This window comes from Alligator sinensis, unplaced genomic scaffold, assembly GCF_000455745.1.
Source record: "Alligator sinensis unplaced genomic scaffold, ASM45574v1 scaffold599_1, whole genome shotgun sequence".
Classification (NCBI taxonomy): domain Eukaryota; kingdom Metazoa; phylum Chordata; order Crocodylia; family Alligatoridae; genus Alligator; species Alligator sinensis.
The window spans coordinates 1,263,579-1,269,005 of record NW_005841968.1 but is presented as its reverse complement, the minus strand read 5'-3'; positions in this window follow the sequence as shown (position 1 = coordinate 1,269,005).

Sequence of the window (5,427 nt, the reverse complement as noted above, 5' to 3'; positions counted from 1 at the left end):
AATGGAAACAGCAGTTACTATTTTTTTCCTTCTCTCTCATTAAGACAATGTTTTAATTTGGATTTTGCCTTAGAATGGTGTGATGGAGCTCATCAGGGACAGGCAGCATATTTTAGGCCTACACAAGCTGTGCACAAAGTAAGGGATGGTTTCTGTTTCTGGCAGAAAGTCTCTGTGGGAGTGCATGGTGGCTACACACTCTCCTATGTCGAGTTCAGCTAGTAAGCACAGTGAGCAGCCCGAGATGTACAATGCAACTGCTGGAAGAATCACTCCACCATCTCCCTCAGTGGTGCTTCCTCGCTGTTCCCAACCCAATTGAAAGCTATTTATGCCTGGACAAAGCTGGAAAGGGGTGAAGGTGGAAGTGCTGCTTGACTTCCACTGAGGTGTTATTCCTTGTAGATACAGCAGCTGGGCTAGAAGAAAGAAATGCAATTTACCCACCCCGATACAAAAGGAAGAGGTATTTTTTGCTCCAACATCCAGTACCAAATTATACAAGTAGATGAATCACTTAACACTGAATACTCAAATAATACCAGAGATTAAAACAGCCAGCCACTTTGGCAGTAGGGTAGCAAGAGGAACTTCACTAAGATGCTGCTGTAGTTTTCCAGGGTCTCCATACACTGTCAGCTAGAGTGTATCTGTTCTTTCACCTGATGCCTCCTACCCCAGGTAGGGCAGAAACGCCTACTAGTAAGGGCGCTATTTGAAGAGTGCTAGAGAAGTGGGGATCTGGTAGGTGAGAGAGATGGGCCAGGAAGGGGTGGGTAAAAAGACTGATGGGTTAGGGCAGGTAGCCAGAAGAGTATTTTACCTGCCCATGCCAGCAGACAAACATTTTCAAAGGTATCCTTGTTAATTCTTGTTGTTGTTGCATGCTGGTGATGTTCACTAGGCAAATAAGAAGCCTGGTTTTTAGTCCTTAAGGCAGAAGCACTTGACCTCTGAGACTAATTCTGAGGCCAGCTTGTTAGGAGTCATATTTAATCCGCACAGAAAATTATATGAGCAGAAATATTTAAAACATTTCTTTATGGACACCACCTAGTCCACTGTAGCTGATCAGCTCAAACTTGGAGTATGTTGAAATCCTAATGGCAGTCTGAATATTCTGGCTTAAGCCATCTCTTTACCAAAAACCCAACTGTGGCATGCAATGCATCCCTGAGTAGAGGGATGTTGGGGAGCCCTGCCAGCCAAGCGAGAAATCTGGCAGAGGTCCATTCTTGCTGTCGGCTCTATACTATGCAGAGCAGGGTACAGGCTTTGGTATCCCTTGGGACAGTGCAGCCTGCTCCCACCATGGCATACTCAGCCCAGCTTATCTCTAACTTGCCAAATTGCTTTGGGACATTCACTTTGCACATCTGCCAGGGAATAGGGACAAAGCTCACTGAAGGCATTAAGCATCTTCCTCTTTTCATCATGGTGCTTTGGATCAATTAATTTTTTTTAGCCTGAAAACCTATGAGTGATTATCAGTGACGAGTCGCAATATGAAGATCATGATGCGCTAATTGTACCGTTTTACTCACTGAGCTTCTATTAAAGAATTGTACTCACTTTGGAGGATGCGCTAATGCCAAAGGCAAGCAAGAGCTGAGGCATTTTCAGAGTCCAGCACTTTCTTGACATGAACTTCATTGTATAGAGCAGAGTGTACAATGAAAACATTCGACTGCAGTTTTCTTAAGCGAAACAGTTTTATTACCTGTGTAGCAGGCTTACCTTTCAGAGTGTGGGTTGAATCCCAGGCTTGAGATCCTGCTGTTTTGATTGGTGGAGCCCATCCACCAATCAGGAGGCAGCGAGAGAAATAACATCATGTCCCTTTCCTGAGGGGAGGGGGAGAAGAGCTCTCCTGGACCTGATTGAAGACTGCAAACTGTCCGGTCTGGAAGACTTCAGGGGTGGAGCCCTGGGGCGTATAAAAGGAGCTGCATGCCCAGCACGGGGGGGCAGATGCGTCGGGGACAGAAGAGAGAGGCTTAGAAGAGCAGAAGGGAGCTGCTCAGCAGCGTGAAGCAGTAGCCCAGGAAGAGCCCCTGAAGACTTCTGTCAGCGGGCAGCGGGGCACGGCTCCAGTGGCTAGGATCTCGGTGTGCAGCACGGTGCACAATGTCCAGACCCGGGAGCTGCGTGAGGTGGCTCGGGTCTGCAACCTCTGGTGTGTGGCCAGAGACACGGTGCACAGGCCAGTGCATGGAGCAGGATCTTTGGAGCCCCTGGGGTGGCTCAGGTCCTCAACCCCCAGAACGAGGCTGGGAGCTCGGTGCAGGAGGCACTGCATGGAGGGTGAGAGACCCTGGGAGCTGCTTGAGGTGGCTCTGGTCTACAGCTGCTGACACGGGGCAGCAGCTCAGTGCAGATGACGCTGCCCAGAGGGTCCAGGAACAGACGGAGCCCCGGTGCTGCACAAGGCTGTCCAGGCCTCCAACCCCTAGCACAAGGCGAAGTGCCCACTACACACAGCGGTGCATGTGGCCCTAAGCCAGGACAATTGGCAGCATAGTTGGGCGGCAGGAAAGCCCAGTGGGGAACAGAGCTTGACTTGGAGAACAAGAGGCAACCCTCCAGGACTGTGGAGTAGTAAGTTATCCTGGAGAGAGGGTCCCCACAGGGGAGGGACCCCCCGAGGGTTGCGAAGGAGTACCACGTGGGCCACTCCTGGGTGATAGCAGGGGAGCTTAGGAGTCTTTGGGGTCTTCCTCTCCCTTTTCTTTCCCCCCACCTCCTTTCCTGTAGTGGTACCTTGGGAGTGGGGCCCCTGCCCTGGAGGGCACCCAGGTAGTCTGAGGACTGCTGATTATATTTGTGGACTGTGCCTTACAGTTTATGTGAATAATTTGAAGTAATAGTCTGTATATGAATAGAGTTATAAGGTTGCCCAATCAATATCCTTTGGTCTGGTTTGTTCTATTCTTCATCTGTATTTTAAGTGGTAACTGGGTGTGTGTATATCTGCGTGTGTGTATATGTATGTATGTATTTATGTGTATATGTGTGTGTGTATAAATCTGTATATAGTTAAGCAATTGATTGACTGGACCTGGCTCTATAGGGGATGGAGACGGCTGCTGGGCTGTTGTGTCCATCCACAGCACACTGCCCTGCCAATAATTCCCTCAATTGGAGAGGGAAGTACAAACCCGTGTACACCCGGGCTACACCTGTATCAAAGCCATGCGGTCTAATTTCTTCTCTTGTACATATCAGGCGAATGTTGAAGTCCATGAAGCTACACTGGTGCACAATCGGCTTCGGATCAGAATGTGGCTCAGAGTTACCCTTGTGTGACTTTGTAAAACATATTTCTTTTGGCTTGTATTTAGATTTGGCCCTTAAGGAACTTGTCATAAAAGATCTGCAATCTGGGCAAAAGGCCAGCTTACTGTCTGGAAGGAAAGCCATGGCTCCCATCAAAGTAGGGAAGAGGGTAGGAGGGGTTTTTTTTCCTTATTTTGTAATTGTGTTGGTTTTTTGTACTTTTGAGTATTTTGTAAAATTCCAGATATACAATAACATTGCAGGAAAATTTGCCATCATCCAGGCAGTCTAGACACTGGTAGAAAAAATAGCTGCTTTCAGTAACCTTTCCTAGAAGAGCGATGATTGTATCTTATTTTCCTGGCATGTAGCATCTTGAAAACTTCTAGGAAATCAGAATTGCTTTGTTAGTGGAGAGAGAGAACACAATTATGTGATGGTGCTTCTTCAGCTATTGGGGTATTTCTATTAGTTCATTATTCCAAGAGTCTCATTTTAAAAAAACCTCTGAGGTTAATTGCTGTACTCTCACAATAGGCTTTGGTTTAAGTGCTAAGATTTTATTTGTACCAGGCGGCAAACCCACAGTCCTTTCTTCAGTTCAGCTTTATCTGTCTAGGCATTCTTTAGACTTTAGCCTTGCCGTTCCTCGACTGAGGTTTGAAGCACTCTGTATGTCAAGAGGGTACGTGGAGAGCTCATTCTTAGCGGTGGCATTGGAGTGGTCGGTTTTAGCAGATATGTTTATTTTTATTAAATTAGGGATCAAAAACCTACAACACAGTTACTGATTGGGAACATTGCTTTAGAGATTATTAAGAAGTGAAGGGCCTTTGTAGCTGCGGACAGGAAATCTTAGGATGTGAGATCATCTTTAAGAGGGCTTTACCATATTAGGTTGTGCCGAGAAGTTAATAAAGCATCATGCTCAAGCAAGACTCTTGCAGAGGGTGGGGGCGTTCCCAGCTAGGAAGAATCTGAACCCAGAAGTTTTTCAGGGGCGTAAAAATGACTATGTTGGTCCAGTCTTTCTTTTCTCTGACAGTGGTTGCCACCATATAATTCAGCATAAAACACAAGGAACCCTTTACCAGGCCGATATAGAAAAATCTGTGCTCCAAGGCAGGGAGGGAAAGGTCTCTTTATAACTCCTAAAAAGCCTGGCTTAAACCCCAATCGTGGAGCTTTATATTTCTTCCAAACTCTTCTAGCATTCCAGTTATTCACATACATCTCTTGTTCCTATGAATCTTGTTAACTTCTTGGCCTCAACAACATCCTATGGCAATAAATTCCATAGTCTAATTATGTCGTCTAAAAAGTATTTCCTTTTATCATTTTTTTAATTGTTCTGCTTTTCATTCTCATTGAATGCTCCTGATTCCTGTGGTAAAAGACAAGGAGATCAGAAGTCTTCAGTCTAATGCACATCCTCTATATCACTGTACGGTCAAACAAAGCTTTTCTACACATGTTAGTTGAAATGTTTCCTAACTTCTGGTCTACAAATGTTGTTGGAGCCCCTTATGCCTCGAGGATCAGTGGTTTCTCCCAGAGTGATGTCATGAGTTGGGTCACAACAGTGATTGTTACAATCATGCTATCATTTTTTTCCCCTCTTTTTTTTAGAAAAAAAACATGTAGAAAAGATCTTTTTGGAAAAAAAAAAAAATCTGTAGTGACAGTGGAGAAGGCTGAAGCATGTCTTCTGTAAAGCACATGCAGGTTTTCCTTCATTTCAATGCAAAATGCCTCTTTTCTTTTAAAATCCTGGATTGGAAGGGACCATGACTCGACAGGCAGAGGAGTCCAAGAGGAGTGGTTGCTTCTCAAGGGAGCGATCCTGACAGCACCAGGGACGGCCATCCCATCTCAGAGGAAGGGTAGCAAAAGGGCTCAGCAACCCCCTTGGCTCAGCAGGGAACTTGAGGACCTCCTATGCCTCAACATGAGACTTATAGAGGATGGAAGGCTGGAATTACCCCCGAGGAGGAGTACTCAGCACTGGTCCGGACCTGCAGGGAGCAGATCAGGGAAGCCAAGGCTGCAACTGAGCTCCATCTGGCTTCACATATCAAGGATAGCAAAAGGTCCTTTTTCAGATATGTAGGGAATCAAAAAAAAAAAAAAAAAAAAAAAAAAAAGAAAACA